Below are 26032 nucleotides of genomic sequence, written 5' to 3'. Positions count from 1 at the left end.
ATTGACCCCAGAAAGCTCATCTGTGTATGGAGCCCATCAAGTCGCAAGACAAATGATTTCAGGGTACTGGAACTAGGCTGTGACTCTACTATCATCATTGCTTTGTACCAAAGTGGCTGATCAAATGTTAGAATTGGTGTTATGTTGTTTTTTCTGGCTAAATCACTAATGTAACATAAAGTTGAGTACACACAGGTTGGGTTACCAGGATCCATGTCAATCATTGGCAAAAAAAACTGTTGCTGATTTTCCAGGATATGTTCCTTTGTACAATGACTGCATAAGGCCTGACCATGCGGGTCTGGACGGATGTAAAATTAGTGAAACCTCCCAAAGGATGTCAACATTGGCAGTGGAATCGACAACTTTCTTGGCCAGGAGCTTTTTAAATGTAACTGGGGGTTTGTTGGTGTGCCGCGAATCTAGGAACTTTGTTTTGATCCTTCCAACCTTTATTATCTCTTCTGAAAATACCTGAATTCTTGGAATTGGTTTTGCTTTAACTTTCCCGGGGGTAACAGATGCTATGATGCCCATACCATGGAATGTGTTGAATCCATCAATACTCCTTACATTATGGTCCACATTATCAGCTACGAACTGCACAAATTCAGTTTCAACGGGGAACAGAATTTCAGTCCCATGAACAAGAGCAGCACTTCTTTCGAATTTCTGGACTTCCGAGTAGGATGAAGAGAAACCATGGTTATTCAGAGTGTCAATCAGGAACCTCGATCCAAATTGGTTATGCATTTCTACGGCTAAACCAAACTGTAAAGGTGCAAGGAGAACTCTAGGTCTAACAGCCTGCATTATCGCTTGACCTATCGATGCAAGTTTCAAATCATTGTCTTTGCCTGCAAACATATTCCTGAGAAAAATCAACAATGATTTAGGAACATATTCAAGAATCACATCCTGTTCAAGATCATTCTTGGATGGGAGAACGGGGATGGGAGAGAGAGTCCGCTCAGACTTGACCAGTACCACAGCCTACAGGCGCCAGGTTTATGACCACCAGAATATTAAAATATTCTATTGCTTGTTTTCGGCCAGTGACGGCAAGCAGGTGCGGCTAATAAAAACAGAATACTTACAGTAATTGAGACTAGAATCGGAGGGACCCTTTAAAGATGGTGTCCGTTGACCCCTTTCTCTGAAGTTAATTTTAATAAACTATTTTTATCTGAAAGAGGAGTTATTCCTGCCAACAATGCAATTTAAAAATCTCTGTTTGCAATTTATTTGAGGTTGAGACAATAAAAACAGCTAGATTGACTGGACTAGTATCAAATAATCTAAAAGGGTTGATATGCCGTAAACCAAAATCAAATAAAACCAAACCTATGAGGTTATAATTATATTTAACTTCATGGAAACTGTTGGTTTACCAAATTTCACATTGATATATTTGTTATTTTTGAAGATATCCTTACAATAATTGAGTTGAGAAAGGGAAACTAGAATCGGAGGGACCCTTTAAAGATGGCGGTCGTTGACCCCTTTCCGCAAGGTTAATTTTGGTAAACTTTTTTTATCTGAAAGAGGAGATATTCTTGCCTACAATGCAATTTAAAAACCTTTATTAGCAATTTATTTGAGGTTGAGACAAAAAAAAACTAGCTAGATTGACTGGACTAGTATCAAATAATCTAAAAGGGTTGATATGCCGTAAACCAAAATCAAATAAAACCAAACCTATGAGTTTATAATTATATTCAACTTCATGGAAACTGTTGATTTATAAAATTTCAGATTGATACATTTGTAATTTTTGAAGATATACTTACAATAATTGAGTTGAGAGAGGGAAACTAGAATCGGGGGGACCCTTTAAAGATGGCGGTCGTTGACCCCTTTCCGCAAGGTCAATTTTGGTAAACTTTTTTTATCTGAAAGAGGAGATATTCTTGCCCACAATGCAATTTAAAAACCTTTGTTAGCAATTTGTTTGAGGTTCAGCCACAATTTGACTGGACTGTTATGCTTAAGTACACAAAAGAACTTGATCATTATGTAGCTTTACCACTACACACAAGAGGTGATGATACATTTCAGTGGTCGTGTTATGTAATGAAGACACAGGAGATCTTACCATTGCTGAGTAAACTGGCTTCAAAATATTTTTTGGGTGCCTTCATCTGTGGAAAGTGAGGGTCTCTAATGTAGATGGTAATGTGTACTGATAATGGAGAAACTCTAATGTTTTTACATTACAACTTAAAAGTATTCAACTTTAAATACTGAGGAGACTATGAGAGAAAAGGAGGTTGGCAGCAAGAACAGAAGAGGAAGTAGAGCAGCAGCAGGTGCAGAACTTCAGCTTATAGTTATTCACTTAAACAATTACAATTTGTACTTTGTAGTTAGCTTGTCATTTCTTTTTTTCTTATCTAATTGTTTAATTATATTCATAAAAATATGGAACTTGTACTTTGTAATTTTATTTAATAAAGGCAAAGAGCCATAATAGTGGCCAGACACTTCACAAATGTTAAGTTAAATTAGCAGTTACTATGTTAATGTGTCAAAACTATCCGATGAGTCCTTGACAGTGATGAAATGGTTTACATTTAACAGGAAAGAGAAAAGTAATTAATTGACCGATTAATCGGTGAATTGACGATTACCGATTAAAATATCTGATTAGGCCGATTACCTGCCGATTAATTCGTACACTCCTAATAAGGAGCACCCAAACCACAGCCTCTGTGTGTGTTACAGATAAAAATGGTAGTGTTTAAACTTTGGCTCATGTCAAAAAAAAAAAAATCCCCAACCAGAGTCTTAATAAAAATTTGAACTATGAACTTTTGTATTGTAAAATTTACAACAGAGTCATACTTTTATTCTTGCTTAGTTCAAATTTAGAAAAAAATTTTTATTTTATCCTTTAAAGTTATATAAAAGTGAAAGGTGTTTGAAACTCGATCAGGGAACCGTTTACACTCTGACTTCGATGAGATCATTAATTTCATTTGATTCATATAAAAATAATTGACTTGTTGCCTCAGTTTTCTCTCACTTCTCTCCTTCAATATGTTTGAGTCAGTAAGTCAGTAAGTTAAATAATCTCACTATTATTTTTAACTAATGAAAACACAGACAATTCATTGACTCATATTTTTCTTATATGGGTGAATTTGCTTACTGCAATGTAATAACCAGTTGTTTCGCATGGGCTGTAGCTTTTATCCTTACTAGTCCCCATGATTCTAACATTTTAAATTTTCAAACTACAGACCAGACAAGAATGGACTCTTTCATAGAGGGAATAAGGCGAGTCAGGGCTATTTTCACTGCTCAATCTGGGTTCAGGACCATTGCATCCTCCACAAAAAGTTAATTAAATTATAACACCTCCTCAATTGTTTAAGTGTGTAGGAGATTGTATTTTTCACGTTTGTGGTGGGTATAGAGATTAGATAATTTCAATTTTATTTCAAATCAGAACATATATACGTGTATATACACGGTATTGCTATTTTTTTTTTTTTAATCAACTGAAAAAATACCATACCTGAACTCTGAAAATACTTTAGATTTAAAAATAATATGCACTCCCCGATTTCAATTCGATTTTAACTGGTGTATTCAAAGAATAAGTGAATATCAGAATACTTGATTTTCAGAACGTCTATCTAAATATTCATAATACTTTTAATTATTATTCAGAATGCTTGAATACATTAACAAACATCAAATCATATTCCAAGTAACAAGTTAATTTCCTAGACTCAATAGTTTTTACTTAAACAGTTGGCATTTTCGTTTATTCCTTACATGATTACCAGTTTTGTTTTGTTTTTAATAAAAAAAGTGGCAGATTTCTTTAAAACTAACTCAAGTCACTTTGATTTCATCATTTCTATACCGATGTAAACATTATCTTATTTTTCTTTCGAGCAAATTTTGTTCTTAAATACTTAAATCGTAAAAAAAACCTATGAAAGAAAGCTTTGGTAAACTTTAAATTCCCCATCTGTATTTCATTTTGTAAACAAGCCATTTCTTAAGGAATATTACACCAACAATGATTGGTCGTTTTGGGGGTTAACATTGTATATTTAAAAAGAATGAAAGAAAATTACTTATTTAACAAAGCTGAAAGCTTTTTACTTTATAAAATAATTTAGGTGACTAAAATAGAAACAAACTTGAAATATTTGAAGGTAAAAAATACTTTTAAAAAATCCTCAAATAATTCCATGGTTTTAATGTTTAGTAATTTTATAAAGATGAAAGCAACATTATGTTAGCAATAATTAGTTGTGTTTAACACTATTGTTTCATCATCTGTAGTTCGTTTGGTAAACATGTAAGTTAAAAAAAAAAAAAAAGCATGTGATGGGCGTGACAAAAGCCTGTGTTTGTTTTACTCTGCAATGTATCATGTTCTAAGTACATGGCCATTAAAAAGAAAAAAAGAACGTAGGCATCTGTCTATAGTAAAAAGAAAGAAAATAAACAAATGAAATACAAGTGTATTTATGAAATTCAAGTTGAAAATGCTAAACAAAATTTTTAAAAAAGGTAAATTTTATCATTCATACTTCATTTACTAAACACATAAGTATAATGAAACTTGTGAATCTGTCGCAACCATTTTTCCTATATGCAATTTGTTTTTAAATCTCTATTTCTCCTATTTTAAAATACTGACATGATAAAGCAGCAGAAAAAACTAGTAAGACCATGTAAAATTAAACGTACAATGTTCAGTTGTAAATCTAAGAATAATTAGGAGTCCAAGGTAGTGATGGTAATGAAAACTGAAAATGATGGTAGTCATAAAAAAGAAAGGCCCCCTTATATCCTTACAATTAATTTACCCATTATAGCACGTAATTATTATAATTATAGTCAAGTTCAGTGGGATGAGTTTTACTCTAAGAATGACGTACACACACATTTGAACTAATAAAGCACAGAATCTGAATCAAATATTGCTATATCAAACAGGTTTGACTTAAAGATCAAGTGATAATTTTATTAGAAGAATGTGAATCTTTCATTAAGAGCAGTTTGACCACTTTATATAGCAGTATACACGAAAAAATTGAAATTGCTTAAAATATCTTAATAATGGCATAAATAAAAAAGAACTTGATCCAAGAAACTTTTTAAATTTTTAAACTCTGGCCAAAAATAAGGAAGTTATGGCTATTTTTGTGCTTTGCTCAGTTTTATACTACCCCCCCTTTTTTTTTTTAGTAAAAATGCTATATGCTTGTTAAAACACAAGATTAAATAATGTAATTTACCATATAAATATACTTTTGTGAAGTAATCCAAATATGAAACTGAAAATCTCCAAAATTAATGGTTTCCAAGTAATCTGCAGTAAATGCACATAAATATTGCAATACCATACAAATTCCATGTATTCATTAATAAAATCCATTACGGTTCAACTTTTTATGTACAAGAAACTGAAATCTAATAATAAGACTGTTTAAAAATGAATATACTGCAAGATTTCTTTGGTATTATTGTAGACCAACACCTGCTAAATACCCTCACCTGCTTCCCCAAAATATGAGATCCTCTCCTTTTTTAGGCAATCTATATATCTATAAAAGTGAAAGTGTGTGTGTGCATTTCCCTACACAATAACTGTCAATTTTCGATCTACAGACTCCAGATTTGACATAAGGAGTACCGAGATTTGGGAAAATATTTTTAATCAATTTGCGACCAGAAATTTGGTTGTCAAGGGGTGAAAGTTCAACAATTTGACCTTTGAAAACTCTACCAAACTCCTTCGCCAATTTTTGGGTCTAAACATTTGAAATTTTAGATGTAGGTTCCTTGGACATGGATCAAACTTTAATTTGATGTGAGCCCAAAGCAATAAATGTTAAGGGGTCAAAATTGGGGCAAAGTTTAAAAAACTCAACCTCTCAGCCTTTTGGTCTAACAGTTTTGGTCTAAACATTTAAAATTTTACATGAAGTGTATTCAGACATAGGGCAAGCTTTTTAATCGTTTTTTAGCCAAAAATTTGGCTACCAAGGGGTCAAAGTTGAAAAGATTTGACCATTGCAGTATCTAGCAAACTATTCAGCAAATTTTGGATCTAAACATTTGAAATTTTACAGAAAAGGTATTCAGACATGCAGCAAACTTTTAAATCAGTTTTCTGGCCAAAATTTGGCTGCCAAGAAGTCAAAGGAGGTGACCTTTGCAGATTCTACCAAACTCCTGTCAATTTTGGGTCTAAATAATTGAAATTTTAAATATAGCTTACCTGGACACAAGTCAAACTTTCAATATATATATATATGCACATAAAGTTATAAACAGTACATAGGGCCCAAGCAAAGCTGGGCTGAACTGCTAGTTACATATAAACACACTGAAAAACTTGGCAGAAAAAATATATATATAAATTTAATGTAAGATAATCTCACATTTTAGGGCCATTCTAACGTTTTGGAGCAGTTAACCATTTTTTTTTTTCTATGGAAAATAAATCCGGTAATTTTTTGTTTTTTTAATATATATATATATATATATATATATATGTATATATATTTATTTTAAAATAGTTATGTGTGTTTTTAACATATTTTGTTGGATGATAAGGTTTACCACCAAGACTTAGAATTAGTGGTAGTAGGGCTAGTGGCGAACGGGCAGAAAACTTAGTAGAAAAAAAAATTATTTTAGACTGGGGGATAAGTGTTACATATAAATTTAATATAAATGTGACATGTAGACTATTTGTATGATGGGGGAGGGGCTTGTTACTCAGATTTAGGGTAGTGGTAGTGTTATGAAAATTTTTATTTTGAAGTGGGTGCCATTCGGACTTGGGGTTAGCGGTAAGGTCAAAGGAGATTTTCTTAAGAGTGGGATTTGTCACTCAGATTTAAGGTTATTGGTACGACAGGTTCAAGGAAGGCACTTTTAGGAAGTGGGCTTATCACTATGAATCCTGTGGTCTTGTGGTAAAACACCGGGCTACTTATCGAGTGGTGGCAAGTTTGAGTCTCATCAATAAGTTTAGCTATACTGACGAGAAGTGATACTTTGAAACATGCATGTATATAGATAATTTTATGCATGTAAAAATATTTAAATAAATTAATAACAAATATGCTCCAAAATGTGAGGAGACTAGAATATAAACAAAGGGCAGATAACTACCGTTTACAAGCACTCGGAGTGAAAAAGAAAAATACCACAGAATCGCTGATAAAAAATAAATAAATCAATAATCTCTCTCATATATATATATATATATATATATACATACATACACACACACACACTAACTTTTCAAATCCAAAATGTCAAGAAAACTGCTCTAAAAGGAAAGTTTCATTATACATTAAAGTTATATGCAAAAATGATCACCACCCCCACTCTAAATTATTTTTTGTCATTCTCTCCCCCATTATTTTAATTTAATGGTTAGAACGACCAGACGAGTGTGGAATTGTTTTAATAAATATTGCTATTTATTAAGAACTAGCTTTATCCGGCCACGCGTTGTTGTGACTCGGTTTGTTTAAATGGAGAAAAAGAAAAAAAAAGACAAAATGTATGTTTATTACATTTATGTTCTCAACACAATATTTTGAAATTTGTCAATAGTTATTGCAAACACCCAGCAGATTGTGTAGTGCAATATCTTTAAAAAAATAGTGTATCTGTTAAAGTCATTCAATGCATGTTCGCTGCCCGTTATTCCTTAGGTTGACAGAGGGGAAAAAAATAAATTGGTGGAAAAATTCAAACGAAAACTGTTCAGAGATTAAACCAACAAAGTAGGAGATCGATGATAATTCAGATGGAAGAAACACAAATGAGAAAAGAATATAAAAACATTACAGGATAAGTGTTAAAAAAAAAAAAAAAAAAAAGAAAAAAAAAAAAGGAATTAGTTTAGCAAACTGTTTTTGTTTTATTTAAAAAAAAAAAAAAAAAAAAAAAAAAAAAAAAAAGAAAGGCACTTTTGCAGAATTTGACCCGGATCCTCGGAATTTTCTGTTAATTATGGTTTGGGCTTGACTGGCAGTCACTGGATAAAGCCGAGCAAAGTAACAGACAAATTTCAAAACGAACAAACTGAGAAAAAAAATAAAAAAATAAAAATACAAGAACAAAACAAAAACGCACTGTAAATTTACTGAATATATACATATTTTTTTTTCAAGAAAACTTGCATTTTGTATTGTTTATTTACTTTTATTATTTTATTTTGCAATTTTTTTATCAACAAAAGTTTCAAGAAAAGATGAACAGCTGCTTATGCGCTTTTGTTACCATGCTATTTTTTTAAAATCGTTTTTTCAAGTTTTACAATATCTTTGCATTAAATTGTTCGGTGAAAATACAGAATAATTACAAAACACCCTCCCCTCTCCACAATAAGAATGTTTTTTCTAAATAATAATGTTATTTCAGCACAGTAATAAAAGTGCATAAGTACCGATAAATGTTTTTTTTAACCGTAAGTTGTTAGGTGAAAGTTCAGGTTTTTTTTAAGAAAACTCACATCTTTGTTAAAAAAAAAAGAAAATTGGCAGTAAACGTTTTTTTTTTTTTTGAGTAAACAGAAGTTTTTTTTATAAGAAAAGATGAATGATTTTGATGAGAACCGTAAATTATTACAGAAAAGCATTTTTCAATGCAATTTACAAATTCTTTTTTGTTAACAAATTAAAAAAAAAAAATAAACAGAAAAAAATGCTGTAGATTTTACGACCCAACTCAGCGTAGTATAAACACCCCCAACCTCCCCATATTAAGAACGGCTTTTGGAATAAATACTCAATTTCAAAAGCCGTTCTGAACATTGGGTGGTTGGGGTGTTTATACTATGCTGGGTTAAGTTGTAAAAAAAATACCCAAAATACCCTTACGACCCAAAAAATAATTAAAAACTACATTTTTTATACAAAAAACAAAACTAAAAATTTTTTTTTGTAAAATATGCAGATTTAGCATTTCAATATTTGAATAACGTTTGGCTTAATCCGGTGATTGCCGGCTGATCCCAAGCATAATTAATGGAAAATCCGATGATCTGGGTCAAATTCTACAAGAATTTGAAAATAAATATTCTTATTTTTTTTCTTATTTTTGCACATATTTTTTTAGAGAAAATATTGCATTCAAATATAATTAATGAGAACGTTCGTAAACATTTTCCTTCCTCTGTGTTATTGTAGCGAATTTCGAATTTCAGAAATTGAAATAATGAAATTAGAAATGTTAGCTATTTTCCTTGTATTTACGGCACATGTCACATGATTAAAGCAAACAGTCGAGATCATATTGAATTTTTGAAGACGTAACCAAATGCAAAATGACAATTTGGTAGATAACATTATGGTAACTTTTTTGCAATTTGTTTATCAATGAAAGGGCGCTTTTGGTTTCATTTGAGACGCTTTTTCAAGCGAACACATGGACACAAGCACACACAAGGGATATATGTACGGGGAGAGATAGAAGGGTTGAGAATAACCCTTTTACAGAGTGTTGTTTCCATTGTGATACAGTTGTGTGCGTGCGTGCGATACAAAGCACTCTTTAATCAACTATTAGTTATTTGTATTGTACGAATGCACTCACACACACAATTGTAATGACCTAAGCATTAAATGAATAATATGTCTGTTAGTAATGCAATGTTTTAATTTTAGTAACCGTTCGTTTATAAAGAGAAGAATTGCATTCTGAATGAGAATTTTCAGAGCTCAGTCAATCAGAATGGATGGACTTTGACAAGAGAGCCTTTATTATTTATGAATAGGAAATTCGAAAGGTTGTTAGATCGATGTTATCTTGAGCCAGTTACTGTCAGTATAATAACAGAATCTGTGAAAAGTGTAGAATTCGTTCCAGTGACATTTGGTAGCAGTGGTAGTACTAAATATTTAGAGAGAAAAATAGGGACTTCTTCCTCTATAGATGTTGCGATTTTGATAGTGTTGCTCATAGGATGTAATGTAGCATTTTATTATTGCGACTGAATGCGTCTATAATGGTGTTCAAAAGCTACTTAAGATAGTGGCTATTATCTTAGATGCATTGAATTTGTACATAGGATCTGTTGTGGTAAACCTATGATATTTTGGTCCAGAGGGGAATTTCTGCAGTCATTTTATTATATCTGGAGATAAAACTGAAATTTTTTTTTCTTCAAATAGTAAAATATTCATCTTTAGGAAATTGGACATTTTTTTTTTTTTCTAAATCTTTGTTCGTTCCTATTTACTTTGCCTCCCCATGAGGGCAGAGTTGGACACCAAGGCCTTTTTCAATGCGGAGAAAAGAACAAAAATAAAAATTGTCGCAGTCATGAAAGATTTCTTCTCCACTAACTGAGAACAAAAAAAGTGAAATGTAACATCAGAACAAATACTACACTTTAATTTTGGCCTGAAGGCTCCTCCCAAACACCTTAAATCATAAATTATTATTGAGTATTTCAAACAGTGAATTCCTTTTTATTACACACTCGTTTGACAGACGCCAAAATACTGTAATTGGACATATAAACATCATTTTTTAACTTAACTACAAACATCTCGTCATGTCAGGGGTTACCACCATTATAGCATATAAGAAAAAGAACTGTCCCAGTTCGTTCAGATGAATTTAACTATTCGAAAATTAGAAAAAAAATTTTTTTCATTTTTATTTCCATACATAATGAAATGACTTTCAATTTTATTTTTAACTAGTGGCTGTGCCGTGTCGGCACAAAATCATGTGCACTCAACATTGTCTTACCATCAACGCTTACCCTGTGAACTCGGGGTATGAGAAATTCTCATATGCACAAAACAAAATCACTGAAAAAACAAAATACCCTAACTAACGGTAAGGATAATGAGTAAACGTTGGATAAAATGATGGTTAAAATTATTATGAACTTGCCAGGATTTGAACCTAGAATCTTCTGATCCGTAGTCAGACGCATTATCCATTCCGCCACAAGACCTGTCCATATGCCGGAAAATATTACTGCGACTGTATACAGATAGTGCTAAATTCCGTTGACATGGGCAAGTAACTTTTTCGACAATTCCACGAAACGGCCCAAAGTGTGACTTGGCGTTGTTCATTACGAACCATATATAGATAAGGACAATCTAGGGACTCACACCTTTCAGGGAAAGAAAAAAAAATTTCAATTCAGTGCATCCGTTCGACAGTTTTATTGGTACACACACACACACACAAATAAATAAATTAACATTTAGAATTTTATTAAGAGTATAGCAAGCAACATTTATTAAAAATAATACCACACTTGTCTAGTTTTCTAACCATTAAATTTTTTTAAGTTAGATTGATGTTTTTTCTTATTGTTTTCCAAATTTCGTAAATCCTCATAGGGGATTGGTACCAAGCTTCTAAACACTGTGGGGGTAAAAAGAAAAAAATGATGCAAAATGGCCATTCCATAGTGTAAACATTTTTACCATTACTTTGCTAAAAACTATTAAAAAATTATGTAGATTAATATTATTAAAGTATGTGAAAGGATATTCATTTCCAAAGAAAATGGTGGTATTTTGAGGACTTCAAGTGATTTGGTTTCTGAAATATGACTATTTTAGTAAAACTACCTTGAAATCCTGAAATATCCAAAGCGTTTTTATGGTTGGTGTGCATTACTACTTTATATATAAATGTGAAAACAATAAAATCTATAACATATTTAAACTACACAACAAAATGTAATGTTTGCATTAAACAAGCAAAAAATCCTTTAAACTACTTCATCTAGGAAAAAAAAAAAACCCCAGTAAAAGTGCAAAATAATCAGCTTTTGTTGTTCATTATAGTATTTGGTTTAATGACTATTTTACATGTTTATCTCTATACATGACTGTTTTAGATTATGAGAAAAAAAAAATCTTTCTCTTAGTTATATGTCTCCTCCCACTACTTTCCTTTTCATTTATCCTTTAAGGAATTTCGCTCTTTCTCTCACCATCTAAAACCTTGTACAAATGAAAAGTGTGCACTGTGACAAGATATCAAAAGCTTTATTAAATAGATTACACTTTTAAACAATTCATAGATAGAAAATAAAGAAACATTCAACATGGTATGAGTAAAATTTTCAAATTTGTCTAACTCAAATTTTCATAACACAAAGCTAAACACGTAATATGATTTGGAATTTAACCGAGAAATATTTATTGTAAAATACTCTGAAAATAACAATATGCATGACATCTAATGAATCGCATGTTCACATGAATAAAGTGACAAGAAGCTAAAATGATGAAAATGTTGGCAAACAATCGTAATAAATTCTTCTCAATAAATGTGTAGATTGAAGCCCTTGGTGGCATTTACACACATTCATCAGCTTGAAATTTTTATGCTTAGTGACACATTTGAAAATATTAAATGTCACAAAGTGAGAAAATGGATTAAGTCAAAATTCTCAGTCATATTTCTAGTAGCTATTTTGTGAAATAATCAAACCATGTAGAGATGCTTTACTCAAAAATTTTAAGACTAATTGTTTTTAACAAAGTATAGCAATTAGAGAAATCCTTTTTTATCTATGAATTTATTTATTAATTGGAGTTTGAATAAAATATTTCATTTAGATTGTAAAGTGCAGATCTTTATGTAGTAAATATGCAAAACCTAACAGTTTCTTTTTAAAGAGGCGTAAAGCAAAGTTTATGAACGATATCAACATTTAACAACCAACAAAAATTATTAAATGTAATAACTAATATTTCCTTACAAAGACTAATTTCTCAAATATGAACTTGAAGTTCTACAGAATTCATTATGTGAAAACCCAGGATCAAAATCTATTAATTTAAAAAGTTAGTGAAGTCCAAAGGAAAACCTAAATTTAAAAAAAAATGTCTATACTTTAAAAATCAGAATTTAATTTGGATTTTTTAAGGTTTGAACCATTTTTTATTTAACTTAAACCAGAGTATCCAAACTAATGATTTAAGTCACTGATAAACTAATGATTTATTGTGCCAATTTCAATAATGAAGATTTAATTATAAATGCTAGTACAAGTGTTGTTGACACTTATTACAGATGCATCATCAACAATCAGTTTGTTGCTGTTAGGCTTAGGTATGCCTCTGTTCAGTCCTAGAAGATCCATGCTCACAGACTTAACCATCTTTCTGGCATTTTTTGTAGGCCAGAGTACATTTCACCTATTGTACTTTATTTCAAAACTATCTGCCCTTTTGTTTAACCTTTTGGCAGAGCAGGTAAATATTGTTTTATAAAAAAAAAATTTAAAAAAGTAAAAAAAAAAAAAGAAAAAAAAAGAAAAAAAAAAGAGACTTTTGGACAATGTGTGTAACCTTTAACAGTTAACTTGTACAAAACATTAACAAATGCATGAAGATTAAAACATTTTAATAAAAATATCTTTTGTTTTTTCTTCTACATTATATTTGTTTCAATTAGTTTATGAAAAACTTATGAATTTATTGATATAAGAACTTTAATCCTATAAACTTGATTTGAACAAGTAAATTTAATTAAAAGAATTTTTCAATTTAAATCCATTTCTAGTTTTACATATTTTTTTTCAAAATATTCTACCCATTTTTCATTCGATTTTACTTTTTATGTTAACATTAAATAAAGTCTTTCATCTCTTTGAATTATAGGAATGAAAAATTTGATAATGCTAAATCAAGGTTGTCATAAAGGATGAGCAGTCAGTCTTTATCAAATCCTAATCATTAAATCATAGTCAATACTCAATGAATACTAGATTTAAATCGGAAAACAAGAAATAATGACAGCATTAAATGGATGATATATAAAAAAGCAAAGATTAAAACTGTCAACTTGTTTACAAAGAAGCCTAGTACATTGTGAATGATTTGATTTTGGAATTAAATATTTTTCTAATTAGGATTTCTTTGAAACTTTTGTTTTAACATTTTACACTATTGCATCTTTTTTAATTTAATAAAGAAATAAATAAAATGGATAAGTCATGTAGAGGCAAGAAACAGATATAAATGGTCACATCACTAAGATTAATATAAAGCTATCTAATTATATTTCAGCAACTTTAATTGTAATTGTCAATGATAATCTAAGAAATATGAATCAATTTCAATAAAAAGCATGTACTTTTCTTGATATGACAGAACAACAATGAATGTCCAATCAGAAATATCCACTGTTAGTTGATCAAATATTTATTTTATGATATACTTTAGTCATATATGCTGGTGAAGAAAAATTTCAAAACAATAATACAAAAAAAATCTTCAAATGGATTAAAAATAATAAAGTTCTATTTAAAAAAATAATAATTCATATTCAAATTAGTAATTGTCTCTTTCACAAAATTCATAGAAAACGATCTTTAACAGTGAGAACATTGAAGCATTATGATAAAGAAATTATTTTTAGAAAAAATTTAAAAAAAAACTAGCCTATCTGAGAACTGATGAAATAGTATTTGTTATATAGATTAAATATCATCCTATCCAGTTTGATGTCCATTCATGTTGGTGTGTGTTGGATTTTAAAAATCGATTTCCAAAGTAATAATTTGAATAGAAATTAGTATCTTACTTTTAGCTTCTCTCAAATCCATCCATATCATTTCTTATTTTCCTCTCATATCAGCTGTTTTACATCTAACCCAAGAACTATCATCCATTCTTCCAATGTGGCCATATCGATAACATTTCCTTCTTGATATCATCAGATTTAAGTACATTTAAAACTCATATTATGCATTGAGGTTTCTGAATTTTTGAGATGAGGATTGGTTATTCATATTATTTGGATACATCTGACTACTGTTCTCATCTTGAGTGTAATTTTCAAATTTCGGTTGATGTAACCTCCAGCCTTCTTCAGGTGTATTTTTGTCAAACTCGGGAATGTTTCCGTCGAACTCGAGAATTTGGATGGAATTTCGAATTTTTATTTACTTCATGTGAATAGAGTGCTCTTGTTCCATCAGCCATGACTGGATATCCTAAGTAATTTGCATTTGTATTTTTTGGTTGCCCACACTGAGGATTGAACCTTCAACCTTCAAGAGAAGGTCACTTTTACAATTGATTTTTCCAAGTACTCTAACCACTGTGCCACTGTACACGGATACTTGCGGACAATTTCTAGCATGAATTTTTGGAGCCTTTAACCTATTTTTATTTCTAGTTGTAAATATCACTATTTATTACTTATCACTACACACACACATATATATATATATATAAATGTTTTTACTTATTACTTGTATATATTATCTATTGTTTATAATTACTGATTCTCATATCGAATTAATTCTATACAAGGTCTACTTAGTAACTGGTTATTTCCCAGCATATATGCTGCTTCTTTCAGTCGCCTTACTCTCCACTGTTCCTCTGTCTATAATTTTTACTTCTCATAATGGTAGATGGTTTCCCTTTTCCTTCCAAATGTGGTCAGCTATAACTGACCAGTCTCTCCACATACTACGGCTTTTCGAGGTTCATCTAACCTTACTTTCAGTGAACGACACATTTCACTTTTGTATAGTATTTCACATTTACATGAGATTTGATATACACAGTTCTTAGTCATGGTTTTTTCTGTAGGGGACTTGACTCTCACAAGCTGTTTCCGGAAAGTTGAATCATTCCTGAATACTGTCCTGATATCATACGGATTACATATTCGCTGAATTTTTTCAGACAAGCCCTTTATATATAGTATACAAACTGTGGTTTCTGAGTGGTGTCCTTTTGTGTCTGGTCTAGATTTCTTGGAGCTGATGTCATGCTCTCTGGATAGTTGTTTCAGTGAAGGGTTTCTCTTAAACAGTCCTCTTGATATGCATTGCTGTTACTACATATTGCTTTTGCTGGAATTTGTAGGCAACTGACGATTGCTTTATTTACATTACATGGATGATGGGATGAAACATTTCCAAGTTCGACAAGACACCTGAAGAAGGTTGGTGGTTACATCGACTGAAATGTTGTGAAAATCACATTCCAGATGAGAACAGCAGTTCGAGGAATCCAAATAATACGAATGTTTTTTTCCCCTCTTTTTTATGGAAATCACTCCAGAAGCTGATGTATTATGAAGCCACTAAAGGTAAGGAGTAAACAAAAATAAAAGATGATTATCATAAAGATAGAAGATGACTATAGACCTTATTGAAAAGAGCAAGAAGAAAACAGTCAACAGAAAGAGTTTCACAAGCTTGCAGTTCTTGGAAATAAGCTATTGGAATAGGAAGCTGTATTACAATGAAATATCAAAACAGTAAATCGATGAAAACCAATAGACAAACCAGTTAAATGAGCAAGGAATAGAGAAGACAATTCTGAAAAACACATGCCATAACAGTACAAGGTTAACGATAAACTTGTCACCAGAGAAAAGAATTCCATTTCTTTCATGAAAAACGGTTTTCTTTTTTAGTTGCAGATCATCTACTAGTTGGCTAGTTGTGTACAAATCCCAAGAGCGAGAGGAGCCTTCGATCATGTCTGAAAGTGACAATATTCATCAAGCAAGATTGGAGATGTGCCACTGTATAACTCATGCTCTAGAGTTATGACAACAGGACCATTGTCAGCACAGTCAAAATGCAAATCTAGACTGTCTAACGCTTTAGGGCACAGCTCAATGAAGTTTCCGGCCACGGTTATGGTCTTTGGTGTGGTTTCTAAGTGAAGACCACATCATACCACTTCACATCTTAGAAGTTGGTTCGAAAGTTAACACCAAAGTGTACCTGGATGTGCTGAAAAGTGTGTTGGCCACTGGCAGACTCGGGGTGTGGCAGCAAGACTCAACGCTGGCCCACAAGTCCAAAGAGACCCAGGCTTAGCCTTAGGAGTACTACGAATTTGTACTCTTCTCTCACTGACCCTCCCCCGACCTGAACCTGCTGGACTACTTAATTTGGTCATACGTGAAGAACATCACCAGCATGACCTCCCACAACACCAAAGCCAGCCTGATCGCCCCCATCCACCAAGCTCCTGCCAGCGCTTGTGGAAAAAGCATGCTTCCAGTTCTGGACCCGTATCAAGGCAGTAATTAAGGCTGGATAGATGTCAGCTCTGCTACATAATCAAGTTACCTGAATTGATTTTTTCAATAAAAGTTTTAAAATAAAGCTGTAGTGTTGTTTCCTTTGAGGTGACAGATTTATCATTACACCTTGTATTTATAGAAAAGACCAAAACTAGCAACATCATGTCTGTGAGAGAGTAATAATCAAATTACAGATATGTTTCTAAATGCTCAAATGAGAGAGAGAGATTCATCAGTCCAAATACGACAACAATACTCCATACATGATCTCATAGATTTGTATTGATAGAGAATAGCCTCAAGTGTGAGAAAGTGCTTATAATGATAGAAAAAAAAACGACTTTAAGAGAAACAGAAAAAGCAATGCATCTAATACATAAACTCTACGTAAAAATCACCACTTCTCATGTCGATGATATCATAAAAAACTTAGACACCTCCAAGGTGCATAGGCCTGATTTCATCCCTGCTATACTCATAAAGAAATGCTCAGCTGAACTAGCCCTCATACTTCCCAAACTCTACAACAAATGCTTTGCTGAATCTTGCTTCCCTAATAGCTGGAAGATGGCCTCTGTGGTACCAGTGTACAAGAAAAGAGGGAATAGAACAATAGTCAGGAATAATAGCAAGAAAAAGATCAAGTAAAGATGATCGATGAAGGTCATTATCAGGAAGGAGTGTGGGGTGAAATGTAATTAAAAAAAAAAAAAAAAAAAATCTGCCCTTCCCAATTCTTTACATAATTTGCCTCTTCCCATTATTTGCGTTTTATGATGCCATCTAGTGTGCATGGTGACAAGCAAGATCTACAAGACCCATAGAATTTTATTACATGTTCAGCATTTATGCCAATATCATCTTTAATTCTAATTGAAAATACATAGTCGCTATAAACATTGAATATAAAAAAATAGTTAGCATATCAGAAATCTTGAGAATTTCCTCAGTTTAATAAAAGCTAAATTTCTCCTTACTAACTACTGACATAAATTTGTAAAACTTTTCAAGTAATCAGATACATTTTTCATTGTATAAGGAAGAAATAATGTGAGAAGGGTAAAGGATTAAAATCAGTCATGTGATGTAGTGGATTAAGAAATGAATCAATAAAACAAGGATTTAGAAATGATCTGCGTGCAAAGTGAAGTAGCAGTCCATTTTCCAAATGGCTGACTCTTTATATCTCAATATAATATTGGATTGATAGTATGCACTTTAATTTCTCATGTGAGACAGGGATGGGGAATGAAAGGGATAGGGAGGAGAGGCATGCTGCAACCATTCTTTGCACAAAGTTGAAAGTGGGCAAGTGAGCAATGAGAAGAACATGAAATGCATTTGATATTTATTGAAAGGACAGAAGAGAAAAGGCAATTATGCAAAAACGACAAGCAAGCAGGCAGGCCGGCCCTTCCGAGCTATGAGTCTCTGCTGCTGCTGCTTCTTTTAGAAAGAATTGCTTCAGCTGTTATCCTTATATAAATAGTTTTCTTTGCTATAAGAAGACAAATCAGCAAAGTGGTGCTACTGATGCCTACAATATAGACAATACATGTACATGCAGGTGGTATCAATGGCAGTTTTGTTAATAAACACAGCAGAGTTCAAAACTTACTAATATATTCACTCTCACAGACAGGTGTGATATTATATAGTACATGAAATAATCTGTGTTTTAACATAAAATAAACTTAGTTAAAGAGATATAATTGATAGGGGTTGTTGTTCTCAAACTTATGAAAATAGATTTCAAAAGTACTGATTATTCAGAAATATATAAAAACGGTTTTTCATATTTAAAATTATTTCAAGGAAAAAAGTCAATCTCTAAATAGTTTTTTATTGAATAAAAAAAAAAAAAAAAAAAAAAAATGCTTCTTTTATACAAACCAAAAATTTTCCAAGGTATAATATTCTTCGTTTCTTGCTTTGTTTTTTTTTGTTATATTAACAAATTTATGTTGAGCTGTTCTCTGAAATAATCAAATTCTAACTAGTTCCAACCATTATCTCCAATCCTCAAGATGCTTGTCTCAACGCCCACCCCACAAACCCATTAAGCTTTATGACTAAGTCATTAGTATGAAAAAAAAATTACTTTTGTAAATATGATAAAAATATTTAAGCAAGATTATTCAACAAATGAATAACAGATTTTGAAATTAAAAAAAATTTCACTCAATTCTCAATACAACTATAAACACTGGATTGGCATTATATCTAAATATAAACTTAGATGAAAAATAATTTTAATATATTTAAAAAAACAAACAAGAAATTGATTCAATTCTTCTTTACATTTTGTGAATCATCAATTAGGTTTTTAATATACATTTACCGAAAAAGAATACGAACACAAATTTTTATAATTTTTTCTATTATAAAGCTAGAAAATATCTAAAATATCCTACATATAAAAATAAGTTTGTGATTGATGAATATATCTTCAAATAAAATGTACAAATGCAAAAGTGTTGGACACAAATCAGTAAACCACATTTAATATTTCATAATGTCTTATTTACTATGTTAAACATTTTACATCTCAAATGAATGTCACTTATTCCATTCCTCTTCAAATATTTGAAGTCTTTATATTGAGATAAATGTCTTTTTATACATTAGTATCTGTAATGAAAATTGTAGAAGATATCCTATACTTTTGTGAGGCAGCATAATTCTAAATCACTTAATGCATGTTTGGTCAGAAAAACAAGTCTATTACACAGAATAGTAAAAGGGAAAGAAAAATTAAAGTAATCAGATGCTGCTCATGATTATAACATTTTTTCAATGAAATATTAATGAAAATTTTTGAATTAACATAACGATTAAGATAATGCAAGATGTTTTTGATTCAGGTTGGGTGGAAGGGTTTGTAAATTACAAAAATATGAGATGCCATTTCCAATTATTTTTTATTCTTAGACAAAAACAGAAAATCTCTTACAGCTATCCTCAAACTTTACACTCATCAGCAAGAGTATCATCTTGATGGAAAAACATATGCCAAAATAATTATGATGAATCATGATAAAAACCTGTAAAAGCAGAGAAGAGGAAACTGCCTAAAGTAAAAAGGAAAAAAAAATTCTTTTTTTCTCTTCAAATAAATGGTTAATTTAGACTCCCCTCTCTCTTCCAGTAAAATATGCATGCTTTCCTCACCCACCTCCTAAATGGCATTTTCAAGATTGATATTTTGAATCAAACGAAAGGGTAGGGGTGAACATCACAAGTGCATTGTATTCCTCAGTTACAACACTGAAACATAGTAAAAGAGCCGAATCTACAGAGCTATTTCAAACAAGGCTCATGGTTATAATACTGACATAAGATGAAGCTAAAAAGAGAACTATTTTGACAATTACTACAAGAGATACTTTCCAGGTTTCCTTTTCTTTTTCATATAAAAACATAAGCAGAGTGAGAGAAAAGCATTTTAATCTTTATGCACTAATCTGTTTAGTAGTATTTTAGAATAAAAATGGAATTAGTGCACCTCCACCCATGCATCCACCAAATAAATCATGACGCTATACTGCACAAAATTTGTCAGTAGAAAATGAACAATCAGAAAATGCCCAAAGGGAATGAACATGCCAATAGAAGAAATCGCAATGAAAAACTTAAATTTTGTCTAAGATAAAAAAACTGGCAATGAATTAAAAGCAGAAAAATAAAGTTACAAGCAAATAAGCCATTTTTTCTACCTTCTTTTTAAGTAATAGGAGAAGACAGTGCTAGGATTAACAACTTTCCAAGCAGATTTTACTAAAGAAGACACCCCCCCCCCCGGATTTGTTATTTCTTGCCAGTTCACTCACGGCTAATAATCGTCTCATAATACAGAATCTCTAAGCAATAAAAGCTTCTTTTCCTCAGCTTTTCCATTAAAATAATTCATATTCAACAAAATGTCATTTTGTTTTGGCTTTAATTTCAGTAAGATTTTCTTTTTGATTTTTATATGATGTTTAAACATAGAAGTTGACTCCTCTCTTAAAAAAAATAAAAATCTAATCAGATTCCTTTGTTTTTTTATAAGAAGAAAATGATGGTTTCCACTAAAGCATAAAACAAGTTTCTTTCATAAAATAATTGAATCCTCTAAATTATCAACAGTGTAGAATGGTAAACAAAGGAGCTGAAATTCATTAAAAACATTATAATTTTTCCCACAAACAGCAGCAGGTTTGTTAGCTCAGAGAATAGTGTCGGACTATTATGATTTATAAGGATTTGTGTCCAGAGTTCTAATCTTGGAGTGAGATATGCTCTCTGTGTCTAGCCTCACTAATGTTGTCTGTAAATATCAAGATATATTTCTTTACTAAAGTTCTATCATAAATATTGAGTGTCGGCAGCGGCATGCATTCATGTCCGAACATCACAGTTCCCACGTCCAATACAGAAAAGAAGCAGAAGAGAAAGTTTTATTAGTTCCGTAAGAATTGTAGTCATTATCGGGATGGCAAGTCCTTTTGTGGCTGGAAAAAACAATTTGGTCTCTGAATAGTCGGGGGCATTGGTCACATTGTATTATGGGGGTGGTTACAGTTGGTTGGCTGTAAGGGCCCTTTGTTGCCGTTTGGTTATTAGATTGGCTCTTCTATTTTCTTCGAATTGGCTTGTACCCACTTTGTTCCTCCATTCATGTCTGTTGTTCGATGAGGCTTCAAAGGTGTTTGGATCTATATTGGCCTCACCTGGTCTTTGGATCTAAGTAGCAGGTGGCCTTGGAGTCGATTTCCTGCATTAAGTTGACTGAAGAGCACTTGTTTCAGCAGTCTAGTGTCCTCCATGTGAGCGACATGGCCAGACCATCTCAGTGGGTGTTTCATGATCAAGGCTACGATGCTGGTGACGTTGGCACTTTTGAGGACAGTTATGTTGGATGCATAATCGTCCCATTTAATCCGCATGATGGTTCAGTTTTTTCTGGTGGGACTGTTGGAGTTTTTTAAGGTCTTTACTGCAGACAATCCAAGTCTTGCACTCATATAATAGGGTGAAGATAACTATGGCTTTGTATACTATCAACTTTGTCTTGGTGGTTAAATCCTTGTTCTTGAAGACTCTGGTGGACAATCTTCCAAAAGCGGTGTGGCCTGGCCGTTTTCGATTTCTTTTGAGCAGTTAGCTTGAGTGGAAAGAATGCTGCCCAGGTATGGGAAGTGCGTGAAACATTCTATGGTGGTGCTATCCATGGTGATGTTGAAGTTTGGCACAGCTTCCGCTGGTGGTGGTTGGGCCCGCATTTTGGTCTTGTTAACTATTAGACCAAAGCACAAGTATGTAGCATGAAAATTGTCCACAGACGGTTGAAGTTCATCACTTTGATGGTGTTGGTCACTCATCTTGATTTTAATCTGGCTAGTTTGAAAATTCCTCCATCAAACCTGAACTTGATATCTGTCCCAGAGTTGTTCTGAGGGACTTTGAATATCATGGCCACGAGATAGAGGGAGAACAGTGCCGGTTCCAGCACACAGGCCTGTTTAATATCGCAAGAGATTTAGAAGGGCTCCAACAGGTTGCTTTGGTGGATCACTTTATCATGTCCACAAATGGTTCAGGAACTCCAAACCAATCTAAGACTGACCACATTGCTGTTCTCGGAACACCGTCATACGCTTTCTCAAGGTCGTAGAATATTAGGTATATGGATTTTTGTTGTTCTTTTGATTTTTCCTGCAGTTGGCGGGCACAAAAAAATCATGTCAATGGTTCCTCTAGATGGGCAGAAAGCACACTAGGATTCAGGCAGGATATCTTCGGCTACGTCCTGTAGTCTGTTTAAAATTATATGGGCCAGAATCTTCCCTGTTATTGATAGTAGCGAAATCTTCACAGGGAGATCCCCTTGTGTGAAGAGCTGTAGGGATGTTGTTGAGTTTGGCAGCTTTCCTTTGGCGCATTTATTCGAAGGTTGGCGAAAGAGACATGCATAGGTGGGGGTGGATGATGTTATTACAACTTTCCAATGTTGCTAGGTATGTCAATCGGTTTTACACTAATTTGAAACCTGATCGCTAGGTAATTTGAATATGATCGGCAATTAAGTATTTGGCCGACAAATTTTTCCCTGCTATTGATAGTAGCGAAATCCCTCTATAATTCCCACATTTTCTTCTATCTCCCGTTTTGAAGATGGTAACAAGGAGAGCATCTTTCCAGTCACTAGGGACCTGTTTTTCCTTCCATGCTTTTAATATGAGAGAGTGAACGCATGTCTTCACAGGGAGATCCCCTTGTGTGAAGAGCTGTAGGGATGTTGTTGAGTTTGGCAGCTTTCCTTTGGCGCATTTATTCGAAGGCTGGCGAAAGAGACATGCATAGGTGGGGGTGGATGCTGTGGCATGTTTCTGGGGAAGTCCTGATGGGCTGAAGGGTCTCTATTGAGTAGGGTGTTGAAGTGTTCAACTCGCTCATCTGTTCTGTATTTCTGTTTCTTCTGTCAGGATGGTGTTGGTTGCTGACATAAGAGTCCCTGCAACAGAGCCTTTTGGTCTAAAGATTTTCTTAGTACTGACAAAAAAGTTTCTAAGGTCCCTTCTGTGAAGCTTTGCAGGTCTTTAGCGGTTTGTTGCCACCACTTGTTTTGTATTTCCCGAAGCCTCGATTGGCACAGACTGTTTGAGTATACTTAATATATAGCATATGCTTCTAAAAAGATGTGTGTGTGTGTGTGTATGTATATATACATATAATTATATACACATATAGTAGTCAGACAGCTGTTCAACTGTATTACAACTTTCCAATGTTGCTAGGTATGTCAATCGGTTTTACACTAATTTGAAACCTGATCGCTAGGTAATTTGAATATGATCGGCAATTAAGTATTTGACCGACAAATTTTTTGCGTGTGTGACCTAGTTTGTTTTATTTATTTTGGCTTGAAATTTGCGCATGATTTTTGCTATGATTTTATGTTTTTTTTTTTTGATGGATATTTTTTTTTTTGCCGGAGTTTATGTAATTATTAACAGGAAAATTGGTGAAAGTCAAAATGAAATCTGCGCTGCACCAAATTTTTGCTTTATTTTACTTTAATTTTGTTTGTTAAATCCGGCCAAAAAAAGTAAAAACAGGTATTGTAAAACTTTAATTAAACTTGAAAATACTATTTAAAAATAGTGCAGGTGCTTTCACCTAACAATTTAATAAGAACAGGTAACGGTAACATAAGTGCATAAGCACCAAATTTTTGTCTTGTTTTCATTTTATTTGTTTGTTAAATCCAAAAAAGTAACTTGAAGTTTTATTTTTTATTTTTAATAAAAAAAAATAATGCAGATATCATAAAACTTTCATTAAACTTAAAAATAATATTTTAAAATAGCGCAGATTCCATTTTGACTTTCACCAATTTTCCTGTTAATAATTACACAAACTCTGGAAAAAAAAAAAACAAACAAACAAAAAAAAACAAAAAAAAAAAAACATAAAATCATAACAAAAATCGTGCTCAAATTTCCAACCAAAATAAATAAAACAAACTAGGTCACACACGCAAAAATTCTTTCCTTGTAAAAGCAATGAATTCTCCCTCAATCGAACAACATTCAACATCGGAGCTGATGCGTATTTCGCTAGCGGGGTAACACTCGTGTACGTCATCCAAGTATTTTACTTCTATGTTATGCAAAACTAAGACAATTATAGTGCTTATGCATTTGTTTAGATTTAATGAAAACTTCTCTAATTATGAAGAGTAATGCTTTACGTCAAGTGGGAACCATTACTTCTATTGGCGAGATCAACCCATTTTATATATTACATAATTTAATAGTTAAATATTTATATCGACAGACAAGTGCTTGTTCATCTTACAAAGACTCATACACACAATTTAAAGATAAACCTAACAATTTACATAATTATATGAATACCATAGTAACAAATTTATAAAAATTATCAATAAAAAACATTGAAAGAAATACAATTTGATAAAACAAAAAATTCTACTTATTTAATTTCATTTTGAACATTTTTACAATACTTCCAAACATACTATCAATTACAAGTCATGCCATATAGACTAATAATACACATTTAAAGTATATTTGATAATTCTTATCTACTGATAATGTTATTGTCAATACATTACATTGGCTAATATACAACAAATGTACAGACACAGACATTTTTTTTCTTTTACATCTGACATTTCTATTTTGATAGTGGAGGAGCTCTTGTGCTTGAGATCCTATTTCTCGTCTCTGCACAACTCATCAGTGAAGATGATGAGCTCATCATACAGCTTTAAGGGATTTAGTCTCTAAAAAGATATTGTCAGTGGAGACAGTTTGATTTGCTTTCATATAAATTTTTCATTCGCAGCACGTTAAAGTGAGAAGAAAACATGGAGGGAAGAGGGCATGGTTTTAAATGTTATCAATTGAAATATAGGAACTGATTAATGATAGAGCTATTAACTTATGCTCTGAAATTTGATAATTTGTATTATTTGGATTGTAATCATCTTGGTTGTTATATTACATTTTGGCTAATGTAAGTTTTGATTTTAAGGTGTGTAGGTTTTCGAATTTGTTAATGCTCTAAAATTCAAGGATATAGATGAAATTTTGAACTGAACTCTTTATTTGATCCAGAGATGGTCACATTGATTGAAAAGTTGCAAATTTAACTAAGATGAGAATAGTAGTGCAAATGAATATTTCATTCATAAATGTTTGTGTCAAAGATGCCTAAATTGAATGAACGAAAATATTAAGGCATCTAAAAATATTCTGGACTTTTATGATTGCGTCATGTTAAAAAAAAATAATTTGAATTCTTTTAATTAGCTACAATTTGCAATTAATCAAGTGACCAATCTAAGTTCTTACTATTACGCAATCCCTCTCACTGTATGTTGCCCTCCCCCTCCACACTTACTTTATATGCTCTTTATTTCACTGTTTCTTGATAGCTAATCAATTAGATTAGTTGTGGAGGAGCCCCCCCCCCCTTTTTTTGT

General features: G+C 32.2%; 1 protein-coding gene and 1 non-coding gene across 7 annotated transcripts in view; both read right to left on the bottom strand.

Annotated features, from left to right (window-relative positions):
- The window catches only part of LOC145288909 (putative nuclear hormone receptor HR3), a 938903-nt gene that overhangs the window by 90897 nt on the left and 821974 nt on the right, over window positions 1-26032 (bottom strand). The window lies entirely within an intron of this gene.
- On the bottom strand, window positions 10891-10963 carry Trnar-acg (transfer RNA arginine (anticodon ACG)). Its single transcript has one exon. It is a non-coding gene; the product is annotated as a tRNA-Arg (tRNA).

Source organism: Euprymna scolopes, chromosome 2 (assembly GCF_053919585.1).
Source record: "Euprymna scolopes isolate OS-2025 chromosome 2, ASM5391958v1, whole genome shotgun sequence".
Lineage (NCBI taxonomy): Eukaryota > Metazoa > Mollusca > Cephalopoda > Sepiida > Sepiolidae > Euprymna > Euprymna scolopes.
The sequence above is the reverse complement of the archived record's forward strand: the minus strand, read 5'-3'. Positions and strand labels throughout refer to the sequence as shown.